The 27,411-nt window shown below is 38.0% G+C and overlaps 1 long non-coding RNA gene across 1 annotated transcript in view; it reads right to left on the bottom strand.

Moving 5' to 3' along the window:
* Positions 1-4,056: 4,056 nt before the first annotated feature.
* LOC141409810 (uncharacterized) overlaps positions 4,057-27,411 on the bottom strand; it is a 39,198-nt gene continuing 15,843 nt past the window's right edge. Inside the window, exon 2 of the long non-coding RNA XR_012432077.1 lies at positions 4,057-6,724. This is a non-coding gene — a long non-coding RNA (uncharacterized lncRNA). The remainder of the gene's footprint in view (positions 6,725-27,411) is intronic.

Raw genomic sequence — 27,411 nt, 5'->3', positions numbered from 1 at the left:
GTTGACTGAAGATTTTCAGTGACAGTGCCATATTTGTGTTGATATTGTTGAAATCCTTTTCTACCTATACATAATTGTAATCAACTTTGAATTCTGAAGGGTTTGTACTATAAATAGGAAAAACCTAGATTTCTACATAACATGATACACACCTACACACACACACACACACGTGTACACTATGTCAATTAAAAAACATAAAATTTCTAGATAAAATGTAATAGAATATCTTTGTAGCAGGATCTTAGAATGTTATCTTAAACAAAAATACCAAAAACATAAATATAAGACAAAAAAACGTAAGTTTCAATATGCCAAAATGCAGATTTATAGTCTATGAATCATAACATAGACAAAAGTTAAGAAACAGATGGAAAAATGGCAGAAGATATTTAATTCAAAAAAGAAACGAAAAGAAAGATTATACAAGTCTATAAATCAACAAGAATAAAGATGCTCCTGAAGAAAAAAAGCAAAAATCATGAAAAAGAAGAAAAGTTAACAGCACATAAAGACACACTCAAAATCACCAGATCGTTAGTAATGAGAGAAATGTCAATTAAAACAAGGTGTTACTTTGCACTTTTTAAACAAAGATTAAGAAGCTAGAATGTCATGTATTGGTGGAAATTCAAGGACATAGGAGCCCTCAAGCACTGTTAGTGAAAAATGCTATTTTTGAGAGCAAATCTATTTCTCTCTAGATATGCAGGATACAAAGGTTATAGCCTGTACTGCTCTGCAATTCTCCTGCTGGATACATGGCTCAAAGATAGTCTCACACGGGTTCACAGGGGATACTTGTAAGGTGTTTATTGCAGTGCTAGAATTAGGAAGCAACCTGGCAGTCTAAACCTGGGAGAATGACCAGGTAAAACGTGATGAATGGACACCATGCAATGTCAATCAGTAGTTACGAACAATGGATTCATTACTCAAAACACTATGATTGAATTTTAAAATATAGTTTTTAGTGAAAAAAGCATGAAAATACTAGAAGTATATATGAACACAATACATTTATATAGATTAAAATTTCACATACACCAAGCATGCACATTTTGCAAAAGTACTAATGCAAAACATGATGCATATTAAACACATTACAAAGGAAGTCTATGGAAATTGGAGCTAAGATTGAAGAAAAAAGGTGAAAGTGACAAAACGAATCAATGAATTAATTTTAAAAATATGTGAGCAGGCAAAAATGGGGGATGAGCATGAATTCTGGAAGGATGAATAGAAAATCTTTATCTTCCTTTTTGGCTTGTCATGTTGGCGTATTCTTCTACATTGTGGGGCACATGAGACTCCAGTGCAGTTATTACATAAACCAAACATTCGGCAGGAATTTGTCCTTTGGAACATAGGTACTCTCTTTTCATTTGGTCTTTTTGTGTGTCTTTTATTCACATATCCAAACTCAGGGATCAGCCACAGAAGTAAGATGAGATGGATGAATTGTTGCTATTGTGGAGGAAAGCCACACTGTATTAAATATCTGTAAATTAGTACAACCACTATGAAAAACAGTATGGTTTCCAAAAATATTTAAAATATAACTACCATATAATTCAGCAATCCCACTACTGAGTATATATACAAAGGAAAATAAGTCAGTATGTCAAAAAAAAATCTGTACACCCATGCTTATTACAGCACTATTGACAATAGCCAAGATACACAATCAACCTCCGTCAGTGGATAAATTAATTTTTTAAATGTGGTATGTTTATACAATAGAATACTATTCAGCCAAAAAAGTAGGAAATGCTGTCATTTGTGGCAACATGGATGGAACTAGAAGACCTTATGTTACGTAAATCAGACACATAAGAATGAATACTGCATGTTCTCTCTCATATGTTGGAGTTACAAATGTTGATCTCAAAGAAGAAAAGAACAGAATAGTGGTTACCAGTGATTAGGAAGGGTAAAGGAAGGATAGGAAGAAGTTGGCTTACAGATTTAAAAAAATACAACAAGATAGGAGGAATAAGTTATAGAGACTAATAGCATTGTAGGGTGACTATAACTAACAATAATTTATTGTATAATTTCAAATAGAGGAGAGGATTTTGAATGTTTCTGGCATGAAGAAATAATAAATATTTGAGGTGATGGATATGCTATTACCCCAATTTTATCATTACATATAGTATATATGTATTGAAATACCACACCTTGCCCCCAAAATATGGACAATTATGGTGTCCATATTTGGACACAGTACAATATTCTTTTTCTGTTGGCAGTGTATCTTCTTACCTGTATGGTTCTTCAGTAATTTTCAAATGCTCCATTAACCAGAGGACAGTATGTGGCATTTTTCACTTACCAAACATAATTCAGATATCTGGATATCCTCAATCTTTAAGTGTTCTTGTCCAAAAGGCATCGCACATGTTTTATGCCCTCTGAGTTAAGACTATGTCCAGGTAGATGGAGATCAATGGGATGTTGGGGAATTCTGGAAAGCTGTTAGCTGGAGATTGCAGTACCAAGTGGGAGCCTGCAGGTCAGCTACCCTAGACATCCTTAGGGTTCACTCTATTCTCTCATTAAACCTAAGACTGTAATCAAGAGGAAGGAGGGCCACTGTCACATCCTGCATAGAAAATGTAGCTACTAATTTTAGTCCACTTCTGCCTGTCAGAACCTTAAGATCAAAGCCCCATAAATGAGAGAAGGAAGATTGTAAATAGATTGTTGTTTTGCTTGCCCAAGGACTGTGAGAACTGTTAAAGAGAGAGGGAAAGAAAAAAAGAAAGAGAGAATGTTTTCTTTTTTTCCCCTTTTGGAAAAAAAGAGAGGCTGTTTTTCTCTCTTTGAGAATCCTCATGGACTCATTCAAACTAGAATCCCCAAATTCACACTGACTGTGATGAGTTGTCTAGAATGAAAATTATAATACCAGCATGGGTTCCATACCTTCTTTCACTTTCCTGCTTCCACCTCCAGCAAATCCTCAAGTATCAATCAAGCTCCCCTTTCTAACAGATGAACCCACTGGGCTAGCTCTCCTCTTCCGGTTCCAGGACGGAAACAGTCTTGTCTTTCTAACTTCATGCCTGGAATGGCAATAGGTTTCCATAATCTATGTCCCCCTGTTGCTCACCTTTGGCTCTTATCTAGTCTGGTGTCTGAATTCCTTTTGCCCACATCTTCTTCCCCAGCGACTGCATAGCTTGTCCAAGTTGTTTCTCTCTCACATAAGTTCTTGCAATCTTCTGACTTTTATGCAGTTTTTTTTTTTATCTTCTCTGTTTTTTTTTTTCTAGGACCCATGCACCTGCCTGTTACAGAATTTTTCAAAACTCTAATTTTCACTTGCCAGTGTAGTTTAACCCAATAATTTGTTCAATAGGCACTGAATGCAATTACTCACAGATTTTCTTCCTCCAACTTCAGCATTTAGAAAAAGGTACTCTTTCAAACCTAGCTCATTATCATGAGGCTTTTCTGCTTTCTTTCTTAAACATTTAATTATCCCTCCCATGTCCACTCTGGTTTCTAGGTTAACACAGACAATGCAATTTCCCACAAAGCCTCTGTTGCACTCTCTTCATTTCTTTCTAGGAATTATTCATGCCATACTGAGTCCCAACTCTGTTTACTCTGATACCTAATCCAGGAAGACATATCCTGGAATAAGTAGTAAACTTTGCTTCCTATTTCTTCTTAATCTAGCTGATTAAGCTGTAGAACTTAATCATTTATAGGAATAAAATCCACCCCTTTATTTTCCATAAAATAAGAATACAGATGAAAACGAAGAAGCAAAAATAAAAGTAAGATTACAATCAGGTCACCAGATGTTAGAAGTTAAATTGTGCCCTTCCATTCACCACTGGCAAAAAAAAAATACACACACAAATACACACATATGTATATATTTAATGTGTATATATAAATATATTCTATATATATATTAAAGATTATATATATTAGAAACCAAATTCCTAGTACCTCAGAATGCAGAGTGTGACCTTATTTGGAAATAGGGTCGTTGCAAAGGTTATTAGTTAAGATAAAGTCATACTTGAGTAGGATGGGTTCTTTTTTTTTTTTTTGAGATGGAGTTTGCTCTTGGAAGCATGGAAGGCATGCTCTTGTTTCCCAGGTTAGAGTGCAATGATGTAATCTTGGCTCACCACAACCTCTGCCTCCTGGGTCCAAGTGATTCTCCTGCCTCGGCCTCCCAAGTTGCTGGCATTACAGTGCCCACCACCACGCCCAGCTAAGTTTTTGTATTTTTAGTAGAGACGGCATTTCACCATGTGGGCCAGACTAGTCTCAAACTCCTGACCCCAGGTGATCCACCCACCTTGGCCTCCCAAAATGCTGGGATTACAGGAGTAAGCCTCAGTGCCTGGCCAGGATAGGTTCTTAATACAATATAACTGATGTCCTTATAAATAGACAACAACGTGAAGACACATAAACACAGAGAGAACTTATGTTAGTTCATTTTCACCCTGCTAATAAAGATATAACCAAGACTGGGTAATTCATAAGGATTCACAGTTTTACATGGCTGGGGAGGTTTCACAATCATGGCAGAAGGCAAAGGAGGAAAAAGGCACATCTTACATGGTAGCAGGCAAGAGAGAGCATGTGCAGAGGAAGTGTCCCTTATAAAACCAGCAGATTTTGTGAGACGTATTCACTGTCACAAGACCAGCATGAGAAAAACTCGCCCCCATGATTCAGTTACCTCCTACCTTGTCCCTCCCATAACACAAGGGAATTGTTACAATTCAAGGTGAGATTTGGGTAGGGACATGGAGCCAAACCATATCATTTCATCCCTGGCTCCTCCCACTCCCAAATCTCATGTCCTCACAATTCAAAACAAATTATGCCTTCCTAGCAGTCCCCCAAAGTCTTAACTCATTTCAGCATTAATTCAAAAGTCCACAGTCCAAAGTCTCATCTGAGGCAAGGCAAGTCCCTTCTGCCTATGAGACTGTAAAATCTAAAGCAAGTTTGTTACTTCCTAGATACAATGGGGGTACAGGAATTGGGTAAATACACCCATTGCAAGTGGAATAAACAGGCCAAAATGAATGGGCTATAGGCCCCTTGCAAGACTGAAATCCACAGTAGCAGTCACATCTCAAAGCTTCAAAATGATCTCCTTTGACTCCATGTCTCACATCCAGGTCACGTCGATGCAAGAAGTGGGTTCCCACAGCCTTGGGTAGCTCTGGCCCTGTGGCTTTGCAGGTCACAGTCCCCCTCCCACCCAACTGCTTTCATGGGCTATCATTAAGTGTCTGTGACTTTTCCAAGCACAGAGTGGAAGCTGTTGGTGGATCTACCATTCTGAGGTCAGGAGGATGATGGCCCTCTTCTCACAGCTCCACAAGGCAGTGCCCCAGTGCGGACTCTGTGTTTATGCTTAGACCCCACATTTCCCTTCCACACTTACCTAACAGAGGCTCTCTATGAGGGCTCTTTCCCTGCAGCAAACGTCTGCTGGACATCCAAGCATTTCTACACATCCTCTGAAATCTAGGCAGAGGTTTCCAAACCTCAATTTGTGACTTCTGTGCACACACAGGCTCAACATCACATGAAAGCTGCCAAGGCTTGAGGCTTGCACCTTCTGAAGCCATGGGTCGACTGAACCTTCACCCCTTTTAGCCACAGCTGTAGTGGCTGGGACACTAGGCACCAAGTCCCTAGGCTGCACACAGCAGGGGGGCCCTGGGCCTGGCCTATGAAACTGTTTTTCCTTCCTAGGCCTCCAGGCCTGTCATGGGAATGGCTGAAGTGAAGATCTCTGACATGCTCTGGAGATATTTTCCTCACTGTCTTGGCAATTAATATTTGACTCCTAGTTACATATGCAAATTTTTGCAGCCAGTGTGAATTTCTCCTCAGAAAATAAATTCTTCATTTGTCTTGCATCTTCAGGCTGCAAATTTTCCAAACTTTTATGATCTGCTTCCCTTTTAAATAAAAGTTCCAATTCTAAACAATATATTTGTAAATACATAAAACTGAATGCTTTTAATGGCACCCAAGTCAAGTCTTGAATGCTTTGTTGCTTAGAAATTTCTTCTCCCAGATACCCTAAATCATCTTTCTCAGGTTCAAAATTCCACAAATCTCTAGGGCAAGGACAACATGCCACCAGTCTCTGCTAAAACATAGCAAGAGTCACCTTTATTCCAGTTCTCAACAAGTTCCTCATCTCCATCTAAAACCACCTCATCCTGGACTTAACTGTTCATGTCACTATCAGCATTTTGGTCAAAGCTATTCAACAAGTCCCTGGAAAGTTCCAAACTTTCTTACATCTTACTGTCTTCTTCTGAGCCCTCCAAACTGTTCCAACCTCTGCCTCTTACCCAGTTCCAAAGCTGCTTCCACATTTCTGGGTGTCTTCACAGCAGCACCCCGCTACCCGGTAACGATATCTATATTAGTCAGGGTTCTCTAAAGGGACAGAACTAATAGGATAGATGTATATATGAAGAGGAGTTTATTAGGGTAATTGACTCACATGATCACAAGGTGAAGTCCCACAACAGGCCGCAAGCTGAGGAGCCAGGAAGCCAGTCCAAGTCTCAAAACCTCAAAAGTAGAGAAGCCAATGGTGGAGCCTTCAGTCTGTGGCCGAAGACCCGAGAGCTCCTGGCAAATCGCTGGTATATATGTCCAAGAGTCCAAAAGCCGAAGAACATGGAGTCTGATGTTCAAGGGCAGGAAGCACCTGCATGGGACAAAGATGGAGGCCAGAAGACTTAGCTAGTCTAGCCCTTCCACATTCTTCTGCCTGCTTTTGTTCTGGCCCTGCTGGCAGCTGATTGGATTATGCCCACCCAATTGAGGGTGGGTCTGCCTCTCCCAGTCCACTGACTCAAGTGTTAATCTCCTTTGGCAACCCCCTCACAGACATACCCAGGAACAATACCTTGCATTCTTCAGTCCAATCAAGTTGACATTCAATATTAGCCATCACAGAACTCCGTGTGAAGAAGAGGAAAGGATTGGAGTGATACATATACAAGCCAAAAAATGCAAAGGATTCCTGGTCATTGCCAGAAGCTAGGAAAGAGGCAAGAAATAGATTCTTCCTAAGCACCCTCAGGAGTCAACCCTGCCGACACCTTGATCTCAGACTTCTGACCTTCAGAACTATGAGACAGTAAATATCTATTGTTTAAGTCACCCAGTTTGTGCTACTTTGTTGCAGTAGCCCTAGGAAACTAACACTCCAGCTCTGATTGATTCAAGAAACAAAATATTTAGGGGTACTAATATTGAATTAATAGCTTGCTCAATTATTAAAATGAGGAATAAGACTGTTACCAACATGAAAGTTAAGTTCCAATCTGCATAGAAATAAGTGCTGTTCCTTGTAGTCCTGTTCCAGCTGAATGTCATGATTTAGGAAGATCAAAACTGTTTCTTCTCTATAAAATATATTTTTCCACATCATAAAACTTACCTATTCTATTGTTAAGGAATAAACATTCCTAGCAACTTATTTGATTTCATATAATAGTGAAACACCCAGTAGAAGGAAGAATGCATTTTATCATAGCTGCATGATCAACTTTTTTAATTGAATTTATAATATGACCAGTTTGTTACTAGGGAAAAAAAAAAGTAAAAACATGCTGACCAATTATCAGATCTCCCTGCTGCTTCAGTCACTTCAGTCTCTTCAGTGTACTCAAGCATGCATATGAAAAAGAGAGAGAGAGAGAGAGAGAAAACACACATTCCTAACTCTAAGATATATACGATAGAACGTAAGTTGATTTTTTAAAATTGTAGAAATGTGGATGATATTGATTCTCCAATATATTCTGAACTACCTCTCACAACCTGCTTTTTTACTACGAACTTACAGCAAAATTATAAAAAGATGTCTGTGGATTCTCTAAAGGCTGCAGAATCGTGTGATAATTGCTCATTTCTCTTTCCCTACAGGCTCTCTGGGACTGGGTCCTTAGGTATAGTAGTGCGATAACTACCATTCCTTGAAGACTTACTATGTGCCAGTCTCAGTGCTAAGATTTTAATCACTGGCATATTAAACAACAAATACAAGAGGTTTGATTGGCATAGGCGCCCATTGTGTTTTACGTACCAGAAGCTACTTTAAACAACACAATTGATACCAGATTAAATTTTTTTGATATCCCAATATGTTTTTAAAATGGTGAAGAATACCAGACAGTTTGTTATTCCAAGGTAGTGTTTGTTTTGCTTTGCAGACATATCCTGACTTTTAGTACAACAACTTTGAGGCTTGGAATCCTCCTTTCACCACTGAACTCATTTTGCAACATGCAATTGCCAATAGCTGGCAGTCGTATAGTTTTGAATTGATATTCAAAAATATTTGTCAATTTTGTCCAAGAACTGTTAAATATAAGAAATATGTTTACTCATTTTTCCTTTATCCAGAAGAATTTGAAGAATTTCTAATGTAGTGACTTAAGAGGAAATTAAATAAAGTCCAAATCACATTTTTGTTTTCTATTTTTTAATATTTGGAATTGCTCACTTATGTTATTCTTCAGATTCATTTCTTTACTCTGAAACTGACACAAATTCTAAGAAACAATGTATCTTACACTTCACTTCATAAATCCAATATCAATATACGGCAATAAAAATATCCACCTCTGTTAATTTGGTCATGAGCAAATTATATCTGTTGGAACTACATAAATATTGATGACCAGATTTGGGTATAAGTTTGGCTTAAATTATATATAGTCATAAAATCTGTTTTAGTAATTTCTTTCTATATGACTTTATTAGCATTCTCTGAGTTTAACTGCCTTCCACTGCCTGTTTGTTTCATCTGTATTAATATTGTTGTTACAATTGGACTAATGGCTTCACAGGTAAGTTATCGGAAGTACTAATGGAATTCAGACATTTGTAGAATGTTTTCTACTTCAAACAATGACTGTATATAATTGTATTCAGGTCTCAAAGAACCCTGTCTCTACTTGACCAGGGAAAAATTGAGAAAGGTTGAATTATTGCAATGGTCACAAAATCAACAACTGATAGAATTGGAACAATTATATGCTTTTTGTAACACATTCTACTTCTGCTGTATTCTCTGTTACTCACACCCAGGATATCCATAAAATCTAACTATTGCTTTTCATAGCATTTATTTTTTTAAAAAGTCTTGGGAGGGAAATAGACCTTAATATCACCCCTTTCTTCTAGCAGGTAAGATGTTCTTTTACAAACAGAGAAGACAGAGGCCCATAGAAATTATGATTTCTCATAAATTAATATGTGATGAAATGTAAATTATATTAAAGTTTTCCTTCTTCTGGCTATATTATGCACTATCATTTTAGCCAAAATTTCTTTTTGTTTAATGTTTACCAGTGAAAGACTAAAATGCTGCTCATATTGGAGAAAAATAAAATTTACCCCACAAAAGACATTATTTCAAATAAAAATTATACATGGCATTTTATGTTATTTTCACTAGCAGGCAATCTACAGGAAATTATTAAAACATGAGCCAAACTGAAGTATCAACTTCCTGTTGTCAGGACAACAAAAACATTATGGAAACAAATTCTTGGTTTGGAAATTTTTATGGCATGAGTGTTCATGACTATAAACCAAAGGTTTTAAGATAAGAAGACTAACTTGTTTCTCAACATCAAATAAAATCACCTTATTACATGTATTTCTCTTCTCTGAGTTTTTTCTGTGCTTTGTGAAGCCTCCTCAAGCCATTGTCACCTTAAAAATGGATCACAGCTATATAGGGAAAAAATTAAAAGTCAAATTGCCATTTATCTTAAATATTGCATGATAATTGACATCTTGGTTTGTCTCATATGATGAGTTGTATGACTCTTGGAATATAGTAACCTTTCTGAATGACTCTAAATAAATTTGGAACAAAAGTCAGTAAAGAAAAAAGTGGGAGTCATACTTTTTGTCGTTATCATATCAAACAAACACAAATGCTTTTAACCATACCTAAAAAAGTTGAGTTTCCCAGATTTAAGGAAACTGCACAATCTGAAAACACAGTCACAAGACTATTCTCACTTCAGGTACCAGCTGCCTTTGAATGTCCCCAGGACCACCCTTATTTCAGACTAGCTCGTAACAAATTCAGGGGTTACCACAGCCATCTTGGGTTCAAAATTTCACTAGAAAGACTTACAGGACTCACTGAAAATAATTATACTCACAATTGCATTAATCAGAGGTCTAGGATACAAATTAGGACCAGCCAAAGGAAGAAGCACATAGCCCAACTCCACAGCACCCCCGTGGGATTGGGGAATGGGCAGCAAGAAAAAACAATATAAACCTGAACTTAATTCTGCCTCCTGGCCAGTGACTAGTAAAGTCTAGTAAAGATTAGTCAACTCTGCCTTCTTCCAGCATCGAGGCAACTGTGGCAAGCTAACTTATGATTGGTTAAAATTTCAAATCCTTCATGGTTCCTGACACTAGTTACTGCCAGTAAAGCTCACGAACTTATAACTCTAAATATTTTGTACCTACATTTGTTTATGTGCATATGTATTTTGTGCACTTTTATTTTCTCTATTTCTTTATTCATTTCTTATCAGATTTTCTGCTCGCCACCACTCTAATAAAATAACCCTTTCGAAGGTCTCCAATGGCTTCCAAATTGCCAAATCTAGCAATCTATGTTCAGTCTCATCCTGCTTGCCCTTGCCAAGTTATTAATATGTTCCCCATTTCTGTAAGACCAACACTTACTCTTTCTCCTTCTTCTCAGCCCACACAATGTGAAGGCAAAGGGGACAAAGATCTTTGGGATAATCACTTCCAATTAATAAATAGTAAATATATGTAACATACAAAATATGCCTACATTATCGGTAAAGCTTCCAGTCAACAGGGGGCTATTAGTTAACTTTTAGGGGAGTCGAAAGTTATGTGTGGGTTTTTGACTGTGAGGGGGTGCCGCTAACCCCACCTTATTCGGGGTCAACTGAATTTATCCCAGAATCCCCTTCCATATGTGGTCTGGATTTGAGTTAGGTAAAAGAGAAGCTTTCTTTTTATTTTGGAGGACTGCGGTGGGAGGCCAGGGTGAGAGGAAGTCTCAGGGTGTTCCCTGGGCTCTAGTTTCAGCTCATCTTTCTACTGTTTTCATCAACCAATGGCAGCCCCAAGCCAACCACCAAGCTCTAGCAAGGTGATAGCTTCAACAGACCTCTCTTCAAGCACTGCCTTATTTAAGTCCCAATTCAGTGGCCAAGGATGCACATCTTCTGGAACTTTTCTGCAATCTCTGACCTGGCCATCGACAACAGGCTGTCATGGTTAGTGACTTTTGCTGAATATCACTTTCCTGTTCCCGATCTTCACATGCCCAGATCTTTCCACATGACTGTAATCTTTAATTTCCATAAACATTTTTTCTACTCATAATATTTCTTGTGCTTTTAAAAGACTGAACACTAAGGGATAGATGTGTGAAATTTCTATGATTGTTTTTAGCAAATACACCAAAACTTCACGTTCTATTTCTAAAAGCGTGGTGCTCCTCTCAGTAGTCCTCATGATGAAAGGCGGGGACTGACTCAAAATATGTATGCCTTTCAAAACTCTAAAAATAAAGCATGTCATCAGGCTGTGACAGGGATAAACGTATAATGAGCACATACAGAATCCCAAGAGTTACCTTCACTGGTCACACATGTAGCCTTCTGCTATGGACTGAACGGTGCCCCATTCTAATTAATGTGTTGAAGCCCAAACCTAGTATGAATCTACAAAGAGACATTGCCTTTAGAAAGCGATGGAAGTTTATTTCGGTCATAAGTGCGGGGTCCTATTCTAATAGGACTGTGGAGATTTATAAAAAGGAAAAGCTCTCTCTCTCTCTCCCTCTCAATCTCTTCCCCTCTCTCTCTCAAGCAGTATCCTAATGTATAAAGTAATTTTTTTTTTTCTTTTTGAGACAGAGTCTCACTCTGTCTCCCAGGCTGGACTGCAGTGGTGCAATCTCGGCTCACTGCAAGCTCCACCTCCCCGGTTCACGCCATTCTCCTGCCTCAGCCTCCCCAGTAGCTGGAAGTACAGGTGCCCACCACCACACCCCGCTAATTTTTTGTATTTTTAGTAGAGACGGGGTTTCACCATGTTAGCCAGGATGGTCTCGATCTCCTGACCTCGTGATCCGCCCGCCTCGGCCTCCCAAAGTGCTGGGATTACAGGCATGAGCCACCACACCCGGCCCATATAAATGCTAGATTGTTACTGACATTAAATAAGCAGACAATATCACAGGACACTTCATCATCTGACCTTGCTTGTCTTTCTCTAACTACATTTCTCCCAGCTCCACTTCTCCGGTCATAAAGAATCATGCTTTCCTTTCTTTCAAACATGCTTTACATAGGCTATTTTCTCTGTCTGGAATTCACTCCTGCTGCATTTCCCATGTCTTACTTGAGTTAAAAAGTTAACTAAAGCATTTTCCAAAGGATTCCTTGACCTGGAAAGATTGAGTCTTGTTCTTCCTTTACTTTCTGACTTACTATGGATAACCTCTCTAAGTAGATTCTCTAATTTTTAACAGCACATTATTTTCTTGTTTACTAGTGCCCTTTCCAATTTATTTGTTTATTATTTGTAGCAAATTAGAGAAATAATCTGTAAACATTAAAAGAGTAGGGGCCATATATGTCTTATTCACTCTTTTTTGGAATTCAGTTTCTGACACAATGAAGGTACATCTTAAGTTGACTAAAGGAATGACAAAATACAGTACTGAATGAACGAAGAATTAAATCATTAATAACTATGGTATCAATTTCCCTCCACATTGCCTTGAAATCAGCCTTTATTAGTTAATCTTGCACACTAGAAAGCTGGAAGGCAGATACTGTATCTAGCCAATTATTTTATTACTAATTCCAACAGGAATTCATACTCACAGATGCTGTGCTGCTGTTAGAATAGCTGTTCATTATCTCTCAAATCATTTATTTTCTCAACTCTTTCTTTCCCTTTGTTCTCATTTTTTCTTCCACAATTGACTAGTTTTCATTCATCATGGATTAGAGTCAACCACATCTTTCCCATAAAACCTACACTCAATAGTTCAAACTCCAGGGACTTTTCCCTAAATTCCTATTTTTCCCAGCTTTGACACTTGACAATACTCTGTCTTTTAACCTTTTGGGAAGCTATTGTCTTGCACTGTCATCAACATTTAAACATGTGCATAACTTGTTATCTCAATTAAATTGTAATTTTTAAAGGAAAGTCATATAGCATATGACTACTTCTTTTATATTCTCAACAATGTTGAGAATAGTGCAATAAATGTAATAAACATCTTCATTGAATGAATGAATAAACATATCATTTATTGAATCACATTTTTATATTTAATCTTCCAGGAAAATAATTACATTACTTCACCTTGCCAAAACTTCTTGAAAATGACATATGTAACTTTAAGTCACATTTTTCAACAAATAAAGTCCTAATTATTCTGAATGAATTATAAGAATTAACTCAATTACCAAGATGATCAAGCTAGCATCAAGGATGTGACCGATACACTGTGAGAATTGGACTCATTGTATACTGGGCTTTTCACTTGGGTGTTTAAGAGGAGAAAACAGGAAAGAAACATAGACAATCAAGTGCTTGCAGTGGAGAAATTGGTGTTCAGTGTTTTGGACAGGCTTTAGGTCCTCTGGGTTGTATCCAAGCAACACAGCCTCAGAGCTAGATCACAGAATCAAGACACCAGAATTCTACTGCTGTGTCCAACATTTAGTGCAATCAGATGGAATGCAATATTGAAATATGAAGTGTAATGTTTTAGTTAAATCAGTGTTCAAGTTGGCAATTTATTATATGCAGCCTGTTCAGAATTGAAAAATTTGCTATTGTCTAGACTGTGCTTCAGACAATGAGCCACAAATCCCAATGTAGAGGCTGTTCTGTGGTTGCATAACTTGAATAAATTTCTCACCTCAAAGTCATTGACAAAAAAATACTAGAATAACGAATCCTTAGTAAAGTCAGATCTCATCAAATAGAACATATTTATAGTCATATACTGTGATAGATGGCCATATTCAAAGCATTTGATATTAAAAGTCTAAAATCAATCTTGCTATGTACAGGAAATTGTCAAGCTAATTTGACACTATTACACAGCATTTGTTAAGTATGCACCAAGTCTAGAATGTTCAGTTAGACAAACTTACAATACCTAAGCAAAGTTATGTTAGTCTAGATAAGTCATACTTGTTTATTGAAGAATTCTAATTGGAATTGAAGATTTCCAGACAGCAAGGTTTATTCTAAAAATAATTTATAATCCTAACTGCAAATGTCATATGTCAATAAGATTGTGCAAAAAGCCCTAAATTTTTCATCCTTAGAAAGCAGACAATTATCGAGACATGATGCCACCAAAAAAGATTACTCTAGGCAGTTCTTGAAGTACGTTTTGTTTTTAATAAATTTAAAAAGATAGTTTCCACATAAAGGATATATTCAAATCATTGCAATAATAAAAGCTAAGAAGTGCCATGGAATTAATAAGACCTTGCCCATATAAGTAAGGAGCCAATTGGCAATAACATTGTCTAATGGAGGGGCAGACCACTGGAACTCTCCTTGCCCCGCCAAGAAAGTTAGAAAGTTAGACCAACAATAATTTGGTCAGGGCAAAAAGCTCAAATTGCATAATCTGTGAAACAAAAAAGAAGACTGTATGCCATTAGTTAATTTCCTCAAACTATACCAATAAGTTCTACTGAGGTTTAATGACAGACAGATTGGGTGAGATTATCTCAAAACTCTTTTCCAACTTTAAATTTTATGATTCTGTGACTGTCTAGTATATTTAAATCTGAATATAGATCAGGCAGAAATAAAACAAATAAAATTCTCTCCATAATGCTGGATATATTTATTTGATTTTTTTCAGAAGCTCAAAAAAGGGAAAATTTATCTTCATTGAACTTTCTTTTTATGTCTTTTCAGCACTGGAACAGTTAGTACAGAGTTTCCTTCCAAGCAGCATTTTTCAATGACTCTTAAAAAATAAAAGGGAGGAATAAAAGACTATCTGATAAGAAACAACTTCCTGATGTGCAATGCCATGAGAAAAAATTATTTTCAAGTCTTAAATATCTAAATATATCAATTATTAAAATATGAACTATGAGTTCTCATTCACAAAAAATAATTTTATCCTGTCCACTTAAGATAAAAAGAGTTGTACTTGAACTCTCTTTGGTCATTTTTAATGGGATTAGATTCTATAACTGTATTATTGAGAGGAAAATATAATATTAAACTGTCTAAGATTTGTGGCCATGTGTTACTGATCAAAAATTTATGAGATCACTTGAAGGTAATCATTTCAAAGTTTATCTCATGCTGAACAAAGTCACTTATTTATTTACTTATTTATTTATTTATTTATTTCCTAACCAGTTTTTCAGAAAGAGCATGAGATTTGGAAAGATAAGTTCTGAGTTCACACATAGGCTTTGACTTTTACAAGTAATGCATCTTGGGCAAATTACTAATTTGGCTACAGATAACTTTTTGTGTTTGAGAATTGCTAAGATATTTACATTATGCAATTATATAATTGCTTTGTAATCTGTAAAGATATATTAAAAATGTCAATAAGTAATATGGGAGGAATAGCTGGCTGTCCATCAAAATCTCCTTCCCATTTTTTTTGTATACTGTTGTGGTTCCTTAAAGGAGCTAGGGTCCATTTCCAAGACCACCTTGCAGCTAGCTGTGGCCTTGTGACTAGTTACTATCAACAGAATAAGTAATTGTGTATGCCACTTTATGATCAAGGTAATCACATCATTCATTCATCCTCTATACTCGCTGTCTCTTTCCATAAAATAAATAAAAATGGTTATAGCCCCACGGGATGACAGAAGATGGGAGAAACTTAGGTTTCTGCATTATGAATATGGAAAATAAATCTGCTCATGGATCAGGAATAACCACCTTGGACTGTTACTATGATGGTGAAAATAGTCTCTTGTGTTGACCCATTATTTATTTTGCATGTATATTTTATCAAACCTTAGTATACTCTTACTGGTAGAGAAACCAATACCTTAAAGTGAAGTGTTTCTATTTAGCAAACCACTAAAATATAGGACACGGGAATAACAGTTGGGTAGTGTGATGGTTAATACTGAGTGTCAACTTGATTGGATTGAAGATGCAAAGTATTGATCCTGGGTGTGTTTGTGAGGGTGTTGACAAAGGAGATTAACAATTGAGTCAGTGTGCTGGGAAAGGCAGACCCACCCTTAATCTGGATGAGCACAGTCTAATCAGCTGCCAATGCGGCTAGAATAAAAAGCAGGCAGAAGAACGTGAAAAGACTAGACTGGCTTAACCTCCCAGCCTACATCTTTCTCCTGTACTGGATGCTTCCTGCCCTTGAACATCAGACTGTAAGATCTTCAGTTTTGGGACTCGACTGGCTTCCTTGCTCCTCAGCTTGCAGATGGCCTTTTATGGGAGCTTGTGATCATGTGAGTTAATACTCTTTAATAAACTCACATTTATTTATACACCTATCCTATTAATTCTGTCCCTCTAGAGAGCACTGACTAATACAGATTTTGGTACCAGGAGTGGTTCTAGAGGAAGAGAATATTAAGGATGGAGTTCTTTCATTGATTTCGGGATTTCTGGAGTTGGCTGTTTCATGTGATTAGACCCAAAAATGCTAAGGACTCTGCTTCTAATAGTATGGAGAACACTGATAGTCCTTGACATGAACTGTGTAGATGCATTTGACACTCCTGAATCACTGTTCATGAGAGGCAAGGAGTTTAGTGACTAGTTAATATCAACAGAATAAGTAATTGTGTATGCCACTTTATGATCAAGGTAATAACATCATTCATCCTCCATACTCACTGTCTCTTTCCACAAAACAAATACCTTTGACCATATGTGGAGAACCAAAGGACATTATGAAGTTGGTTGGTTGCTTCTAAGTTCACTGGACAAAGTGATGAAAGAAAATTATGAACTCAGGAATTCTAACTCCCAGTTACAGAGACAGATACCGAGCCACAAATGTCCTAAGATTGCCCTGAGTGAGTCTTATCTCCTGTAGAGAAAAAACTAAAGTTGTGGAAAATCAGACAGAGGCTCTTATCGTGCCAGCAACTGACCTGCAACAAAGGTGTATGCACAGCCTTGCCAGGTGTCTACTGTTAAAGTTAGGGCATTGATTGGAACAAAAAATGAGACCCTGCAACTTGGAATGGGGATCAGTGGGAGGACCCTGATGAAGCTGGGGACACTGAGATTGTAAACTCTGATGAACCTTTTTTGCCAGAAGAAACAGCTTTCCCATCCCCAGTAGTGGCAACATCCCCTCCCCGACCCAAACTGCCATCAGCCTTTCCATCTTTGTCTGAGGAGATAAACCCTGTGCTTCCTGAGGCAACAGTAATGGCCTCCCCTGAGGCAGTTTCCAGGCAAGGTAATGTTGATTCTCCTCAGTACTCACCCTTAACACCCCTGTTTGCTTCTAGACCTATAAGTAGACTAAAGTCCCAGCAGGCCACTAGAGATGAGGTTCAGAGTGTGACCCATGAAGAGGTGCACTACATTCAAAAAGAACTACTTGAGTTTTCTGATTTATATAAGCAGAAATCTGTAGAACAGATATGGGAATGGATATTAAGAGTGTGAGATAATAGTGGAAGGAACATAGAGTTGGATCAGGCTGAATTTATTGATTCGGGCCCCGTAAGTAGGGATTCTGCATTTAATATTGCTGCTCGGGGAGGTAAAAAAAAAAGTTCTAATGTTTATTTGCTTGGTTAACTGAAATATGGATTAAAAGATGGCCCACTGTGAGCAAGCTGGAAATGCCTGATTTCCTCCCTTGGTTTAATGTAGAAGAAAGGATCCAAAGCCTTAGGGAGATTGGAAAGATGGAGTGGATTAGTCACTTCAGACCTACTCATCTCATCTGGGAGAGAGTCCGGAAGATATACCCTTGACTAATGTTTTGTGAAATAGATTTGTGAGAGCAGCACCTGCATCTTTGAGGAGCTCTGTAGGGACTGCTCTTCTCTGTATGCCAGATCTAACAGTGAGAACCGTAGTCACTCAACTACGAAATGTAAATACAATGCGAATAATTGGATCCCGAGGTGGCAGGGGCCAAGGGGCAACACTCAGCCATCAAAGGCAAGGTGGGCATAGCTACTGTAACGGACATCAGAGGCAAAGCATCAATCAGAACAGTTTGACTTGTATAGAACTCTGGCATTGGCTAATTAATCACAGTGTTTCTAGAGGCGAAATTGATAGGAAGCCTACTCCATTCCTACTTAATTTATATAAGAAAACATCCAGATCTAGTGGACAAAAGACTAATCTGAATTATAGAAACACAGAATCATGGCTCCTCAATCAATTTCCAGACTTGAACCCGTTTAAAGACCTAGAATCCCTTGAATGAAGAGCGGGCTGGATCCCCTCGAGGAAGGACCCCGCTACACTACTGACAATTTATGCAGTTATCCTTTCTCCCTTCCCTTCCCACAGATACCTCTGGCCTTTTACCAGGGTAAAAGTGCATTGACGAAAGGAAAATGATCAGACATTTCAGGGACTACTAGATACTGGCTCTGAGCTGACACTGATTCCAGGGAACCCAAAACATCATTGTGGTCCTCCAGTTGAAGTAGGGACTTATAGGGGTCAGGTAATTAATGGAGTTTTAGCCCAGGTTCAATTTACAGTGGGTCCAGTGTGTTCCCAGACTTATCATGTGGTCTGGCATTTCCCCAGTGCCAGAAAGCATAATTGGCATAGATATACTTAGCAGCTGGCAGAACCCCCACACTGGTTCTCTGACTGGTAGGGTGAAGGCTATTATGGTGGGAAACGCCAAATGGAAGAAAGACAACAGAGCTGCCTCTACCTAGAAACATAGTAAATCAAAAACAATATCGCATCCCTGGAGGGATCGCAGAGATTAGTACCACCACCAAGGAACTGAAAGATGCAGGGATAGTAATTCCCACCACGTCCCCATTCAACTCTCCCATTTGGCCTGTGCAGAAGATAGATGGATCTTGGAGAATGACAGTGGATTATCATAAGCTTAACCAAGTAGTGACTCCAATTGCAGCTACTGTACCAGATGTGGTTTCATCACTTGAGCATATTAACCATCTCCTGGTACCTGGTGTGTAGCAATTGATTTAGCAAATGCCTTTTTCTCCATTCCTGTCCATAAGGCCCACCAGAAGCAATTTGCCTTTAGCTGGCAAAGCCAGCAACATACTTTTATTATCCTACCTCAGGGGTATATCAACTCTCCAGCTTTGTGTCACAATTTTGTTGGCAGAGACGTTGACCAATTCTCCCTGGGGTCCAGAACAGGAAAAGGCTCTGCAACAGGTCCAGGTTGCTGCACAAGCTGTTCTGCCACTTGAGCCATATGACCCAGCAGATCTAATGTTGCTTGAGGTGTCAGTGGCAGATAGGGATGCTGTTTGGATCCTCTGGCAGGCCTCCATAGGTGAATCACAGTGGAGGCCTCTAGGATTTTGGAGCAAGGCCCTGCCATCTTCTGCTGACAACTGCTCTCCTTTTGAGAGAGCTTTTTGGTCTGTTATTGGACTTTGGTGGAAACCGAATGTTTGACTATGGATCATCAAGTCACCATGCAACCTAAACTGCCTATCATGAACTGGGTGTTTTCTGACCCATCCAGCCATAAAGTGTGTCATCCACAGCAGCATTCCATCATCAAATACAAATGGTATATACATGATCGGGCTTGAGCAGGTCCTGAAGGCAAAGTAAGTTACCCGAGGAAGTGGAGCAAATGCCCATGGTCTCCACTCCTGACACTCTGCCTTCTCTCCCTGCACCTGCACTGAGGCCTCATGGGGAGCTCCCTATGATCAGTTGACAGAGGAAGAGAAGACTAGGGCCTGGTTCACAGATAGTTCTGCACAACACACGGGCACCATCCGAAAGTGGACAGCTGTGGCACTGTAGCCCCTCTCAAGGACATCCCTGAAGGACAGTGGTGAAGGGAAATCTTCCCAGTGGGCAGAACTTCAACCAGTGCACCTGGCCGTGCACTTTGCATGGAAGGAGAAATGACCAGATGTGCGACTGTATACTGATATATGAGCTGTAGCCAATCGTTTGGCTGGATGGTCAGGGACTTGGAAGAAGCATGATTGGAAAATTGGTGACAAAGAAATTTGGGGACGAGGTATGTGGATGTACCTCTCTGAGTGGTCAAAAACTGTGAAGATATTTGTATCCTATGTGAGTGCTCACCAACGGGTGACCTCAGCAGAGGAGGATTTTAACAATCAGTGCTGGATAGGATGACCCATTCTGTGGACACCACTCAGCCTCTTTCCTCAGCCACCTCTGTCACCACCCAAAGGGACCATGAACAAAGTGGCCATGGTGGCAGGGGTGGAGGTTACATATGGGCTCAGCAACATGGACTTCCACTCACCAAGGGTGACCCGGCTACAGCCACTGCTGAGTTCCCAATTTGCCAGCAGCAGAGACCAAAACTGAATCCTCAATATGGCACCATTCCTCGGGATGATCACCCAGCTACCTGGTGGCAGATTCATATCGGACCTCTTCCATCTTGGAAAGGGCAGAGGTTTGTCCTCACTGGAATAGACACTTACTCCGGATATAGGTTTGCCTATCCTGCACTCAAAGCTTCTGCCAAGACTCCCATCCATGAACTCACATAATGCCTTATCCACTATCATGGTATTCCACATAGCATTGCCTCTGACCAAGGCAATCATTTTATGGCTAAATAATCGTAGGCAGTAGGCTCATGCTCATGAAATTCACTGGTCTTACCATGTTCCCCATCATACTGAAGCAGCTAGATTGATAGAATGGTGAAATGGCCTTTCAATGTCGCAATCACAAAGCCAACTAGGTGACTATACTTTGCAGGGCTGGGGCAAAGTTCTTCATAAGGCTGCGTATTCTCTGAATCAGTGTCCAATATATAGTACCATGTTTGAGCATGTTTACGCTTGTACTAAGAAAATACCATCATTTCATTTCCTTTTTCATGTACCATAAGATTTATTGACTTCATATCAGAACTTAAGTGTTGTTAACTTTATGTAATAGCATTTGGATTGGGGATTGGTGCATTTCCAGTTGTAAGAAGGATAGCTGTATTATGTTAGATAAAATTATGACCTTATTGTTTATTTGAAGATTATGTATGATCTCAGGAGATTTGTATGGGTTCAAGATGACTTGTGATGGTTAATACTGAGGGTCAGCTTGATTGGATTGAAAGATGCAAAATGCTGGTCCTGGGTGTGTGTGCGAGGGTGTTGGCAAAGGAGATTAACATTTGAGTCAGTGGACTGGGAAAGGCAGACACACCCTTAACTCGGTGGACACCATCTAATCAGCAGGCAGAAAAAGGTGAAAAAGAGAGACCAGCCTGGGCTCCCAGCCTACGTCTTTCTCCAGGGCTGGATACTTCCTGCCCTCAAACATCGGACTCCAAGTTCTTCAGCTTTGGGACTCGGACTGGCTTCCTTGCTCCTCAGCTTGCAGACAGCCTATTATGGAACCTTGTGATTGTGTGTTAATACTTATTTAATAAACTCCTCTTTGTATGTACATCTATCCTGTCAGCTCTGTCCCTCTAGAGAACTCTGACTAATACAGGCAGTGAGGAGTAGCTGATGCAGGCTGGGAAATTGGGGACCTATGCTATGCAGTATCAAAGTATTTGGCTAAACTGTTGCCGGAGATAAGTTAGAAGGCCAAAGACATACAATTGTGATTCTAGGGAAATTGTTGGAAGGATCCAAAATATTAGTGTGTGTTGGCTACACAGACTGCGATTAGCAAAGTATTTCAGGAAAAAGATTAGCTCATATATGACTGACCAACTGGTAGCAGGGCTGGAAACAGAGAACTCTTGAAGCCCACATAGCATTTGCTCTCCAGAGACTGTTAAGACTTTTAAAAAAAGAAAAAAATTTAGCCATGTGATAAAGGTCAAGTTAAAGGCATTGTTTTCTCACACAAGTTTATTGTTTTAAATGGTTTTTATTTAGTGGCCATTAAATTTGAAGAAATAGCCATGAGGGAAAGACAGCAAAATTATAAGGCAGACATAAGAAATAAGTCTAGGAAAAAAATTGAGGGTATGACTCCAGTCTTAATAAACTAACTAGAAGCAAATATTCCTGAAAATTTTGAAAGTGCTGTGCTAACAAAGAATGCATGAGTCTAGGTTGTAAAATCCACAGACTAGTGGACTTAGACTCTCAAAATTGAATGAATAAGTAATCAGCTATGAAAGCTGATCAGTTCTCAAAGAGGCAGAATCTCTGACATCCACTGCAAATAATGATGTCATGAAGGATTGAACAAGAATAAACAATCTAGAGGTATACTCGGGGCCATGAAGAACAAAGGGCTAGAGAATTTCTCTATAAAAAGAATGCCTAATCCATAATATATTATAGGGATATTTTAATGCTTGCTCAGCAGAATATGGCAAAGGAGTAGTGACTACTATGAGATTTTTAACATATATTCTACCCTTCTACCACCATATTTGGTATGGAGGAAGGCAGGGGCAAAGAACTTGTCATTTTGGTTAGCAGGTCACTGGACAGATAGAAGTCACATCTGGTCCACGGAAGCAAATGTAAAACTCCCAGAGACCATGGATTTTGAGCTGATGCAGTTCCTTAATCAGAATCTGGAATTTTCCCCTTAGCGATGGGATAGGTGTGGTTTTCAAGTGGGAAGAAAGGTGCAATTTTCCCACCTAAAGAACTAAGAGTGAATTTGGCGCTCAGAAAAATGGACAGTAGAAGTAGCAATGTCTCCACTAACCTTGCTAGTCACTTGTAGCTGGGAAGCAGCTACCCAGTTAAGAAGTGCATTTGTTTACCCTGCTTGCATTCAGATGTGGTCATGTGATTAGTTGTCAACAAAGTTAGGTGAACAGAAATGACGTGAGCCACTTCCAGGCAAAGGATGTAATTAACTGGTTTGCCTTTGTCCATTCCACTTCCCCTTGTACTTGTGGATGCCAATATGATGAAAGGTACAGCCCCAATCCAGAACACTGGGACCCTGAGTCACCCATGGAAAAGAGTCACCTTGAATTGTGTGGGCTAGAAATAAACTTTCATTGCCTTTGAAGCATTTAGATCATTTTGTGTCTATTTGTTACCACAGTTTAGTATGATCTTCCACATTATAGTTATATTATTTAGAGATAATATTTATTCAGGGAAAAGCACAATGTTAATAAAATCATTTTAAGTGTTCTTGTAAGAAGAAAAATGTGTATACGGAATAAACTGCAATATATGATGCATATCTAAGGCATTTTTGCATTTGAAACCGGAGGTGAAAACTCCTTTCATGTAATTTGGCTAGTTTTTGTTATTTAATATTAACAGACTATGCACATATATATGTATATGCATATATATATGCATACAAATATATATATGTGTATAATGTGTTTAAAAAATGAATCTTCTAATATAAATGAAGAAAAACATAAAAGTAGATATTTATAATGTAATATGTGAATTTCAGCTTTACATTTTTGATTGAGTTTTATTTGCTCTGACAAAAATTGAGCAGCCATCAGATATGTCATGGGGAAAATAAACAAACAAAGCTATGACTTATATAACTCATGCCTTGAAAATCAAGTAAAAGAAGCCACAGTGCAGTTTTAGGAGAAGAAATGAGTCAGGAATCAAAAGTTCTAAACTCTGGTTTAGCATCTACTTGCTAGCCATGGATTGGTTCTCAGACATCAATATTTCCCTATTCCCATTTAGAGAGATAGAAAGCTAAAATGTACATTTCTCAGACTCCCTCACAGCTATGTATTTGGACATAAGATTCTGCCAAGCACAAAATCATAATGAGAAGGAAGTCACCTTCCTGTGATTATTGGACAAATGTTTTCAGTGTTCTAACTTCATGTTCTACTCTCTAGTCACCAACTTTGTACAGTAGCAGAAACATGTTCCTGAATAGTATGAACTTCTGCTCTTCCAGACATCCCTACAATTTTTGAAGTGCCTAATTCCCTGAATTAAGTTTCATTCTATTTGAAGCATCTAAAGCGGCTCTTTTTTCCTGTACTGAACATTAAGTTACTCACTAATAATGAATGATTAATAAACTCTTTGAGCTCCACTGATCATAGATAAATATTAATAGGTACTATTTCAACTGAGAAAGAGTTGAGGACTGTGGCCAAGTTTATAGTTTCCAAAACATTAAAAAGAAAAAAAAAGAAGAAAATTTATACAAAAATCAGAAAATGAAGAAAGGAAAACCCATAAAATAAAATGGCAGAATGACAAGGGCAATTAATATTAAAATAAAGTAGAATGGCCTGATTGTATTTATTTAAATAAAAGAATAAGAAAGTACATCTTTCTCTCTTTTCCTTTAGAAACTCCACTAAAACAAGAAATGTGTTCAAAGTGGAAGTTTAGAAGAGTATAAACCTGGAAAAATGAAAATAATGAGAGGGGTTTCTAAATAAGAGATGTCAACAAATATGTGGAGGTCATAAAGTGTAAAGAAGCAAGTAAACAAATGAAGCAAGAAGAAATAATCACATCTTCCAATATCAGTGCTACAGAGCCAGTGCAAGTTTCTCTGCCTAGTGGAATGTCTGAAGCACAGGGCTCACAGTTGGCAAGAAAGGAAGAGAAAAAGACTGAGAAGTGAGCTTAAAACAGATTTTTAGCACATGTTCTGTAAATATGTTTGAGTACACTTTGCTTGTTCTCTGTATCTTCCAGAATGTTTAAAATAGTACAACATTTTTTAAATTTAATGCCAAACATTGGAGAAAGGAGAGAGAAAATGGTAAATATATGAACCATATAGTCCACATCAGGAATTAACAACTATTTTGCACTTTCCTAAAGTAAATAATCCAGAATTACAGGGGTTTACATATAAGAAAGGAGACACTGAATCTGGACTTGAGGGAGATTCACTTTTCTGGCAGTTTCTGAGTTGTTTACTATGTGTAAGTTTTATATCCTTGGGGATGGAGTTGGTGAATGCCTTCAAATGCAACAACAAATCAAGAGTTGTAAGATACATATTTTTTAAAGACAGAGTTCCTATAATTTATAATTTTACGAACGACTCAATCTTCCTTCTTAGCATGTTTAGTTCTGATGGATCTATTTGTTATTCCTGTACATTCCTATCCTGTGCCTCTAGGCATTTTGGTATCAATAAGCAGGTATAGCTCCTGCTGTGACACTCAGAGAAGAAATAAGCTTAGGACAAATTACTAACAAATTTTTACTAATACCAACTGGCAACTGTGACATAGGCTTTACCATATATTTCATTATGGCTTTAACACTTGCAGACAAAACCCTTTTACATAGTTAATCATGTTTCACACATAAAATTCATGTCTTTTATGTAAACATTGGGAAACTTAGGCACTAATTTTTAGAAGCAATTGTTACACAAAGAGCCGAAACACTTCAGCAATGTAAAGAACCCCGAAAATCCATTCCTCCATAAGAGCTGACAGAACACTAGAATTGTTCAAAATCAACATTTTTATAACTCTGGAAATTAACCAAAGACTTGCAATAACTAGTAGATGGAAAAAAACAAAACAAAAACTAATCTCAGTAAGAAGAGTAAGGTTTGTGGTATTTCTAATTTCCCCTATTTCCACCCCTGCTCCTCTGCACCTTGGCGACAGCCTTGAAAACCAGCAGCCTTACAACCATGGTAGCTGTAAGAATCAGCAGTCTAACAGCCACTGAAGGAAGAATGGGTTTGGAGCTCCAAAAACCAGATCTTGAGAGAACTGTTATTTTTTGACGTGTCTGGCACCATTCATAGGGGGCTCATCTTTACATGAAGTCAGAGCTTATTCACGAGGAAAATCCCTTCACCAGGTCATTTATCAAATTTCACAGGCAATTATATATTATTTCAGCTGCCTGAGGTGTTAATATCATTTGGGGTAAACAAGAGTCTGGCCAAAAAACTTAACAAGAAAACTTGGAGACAATATGTCCACTGAACTGTGAAAAGCTCTGTTACATTCTTGGGAAGCTGAAGACCATATACATGTAAAGGGCTGTACAACACTCAGAAAAGAACTGAGAAATTTCTAACCTCTCATTTCTACTTAATTTTGATACTTTGTCCAAATAGGAAGTAATGGCTGAAGCACAAATGTAAACTCTCAGAGCATTAAAGACATGCCCAACACACAAACAGAGCGCCTCAGGAGAGTTTAGGGGACTAGTTGGCTCAAAAACTCCAAGGAAATGAATCATTAGCTGATCACTAAGTTAAATGAGCAGTGACTTCAGTGATTGCACATGACCAAGAATACAGACTTTAGAGAATTATTTCATGAAAAACATGAAACAAACAAATAGCAACAACAAAAACAAAACTAGGGACAGGAGGAGATCTGATTACCAAAGCTAAAACATGATATAATTTTAAATATCCAGTTTTTAACAAGTAATTATAAGACATCCAAAGAAACAGGAATGTATTATCATACATGAGAAAAAAAGCAGTCAATAGCAACTTTTCCTGAGGAAGCCCAGATGTTGGATTTATTAGACACATACAGTAGCTATTCCAAATGTGCTCAAATAACTAAGAAAATCTTGTGGAAAGAATGAAAATAAGGTTAGAAAAATTCCTCATCCAATATCAATAAAGAGAGAGAAATTATTTTTTAAAAAGAATCAATAGAAATTCTGAAGTTGACAAATATTTCTTATTTTTTTTAACAACAGGGGCTTTACAGCATATATAAGTTATCAAAAGGAGAACCAATAACCTTGAAAACATGTCCATTGAGATTATCCTGTCTGAGGAACAGAAAAAAAAATTATAAGATCTCTGGGATTGGAGTTTCAGCAGGAAAGCATAAGTAGAAATAGATAGAAAAAAATTGAAAAAATACAGGCAAAAACTTTCAAACTTTGATTTAGAAAACACTAATTTACACATCCAAGAAGATCAACAACTTCCAAGTAGGATTAACTCAAAGAGATCCAAGTGTAGACACATTATAATCAGAGTGACAAAAGCTGAAAACAAAGGGTATTGAAAGCAGCAAGAAAAAAAGAGTCTTATAAGATACAAAGGAATCTCATTAAAATTAACAGGTTACTTTCAACAGAAATCATGGAGGTTATAAGGCAGTAAAACAACATATTCAAAGTGCTTAAAGCAAAAGAATGTCAACCAAGAATTGAATATCCAGCAAAACTAACCTTCAAAAGTTGAGGAGAGATTAAGATATCCCCAGGCCAAAAAAAACAAAAAATAAAA

The sequence above is a fragment of the Macaca fascicularis genome, chromosome 3 (genome assembly GCF_037993035.2).
Source record: "Macaca fascicularis isolate 582-1 chromosome 3, T2T-MFA8v1.1".
NCBI lineage: Eukaryota > Metazoa > Chordata > Mammalia > Primates > Cercopithecidae > Macaca > Macaca fascicularis.
The sequence above is the reverse complement of the archived record's forward strand: the minus strand, read 5'-3'. Positions and strand labels throughout refer to the sequence as shown.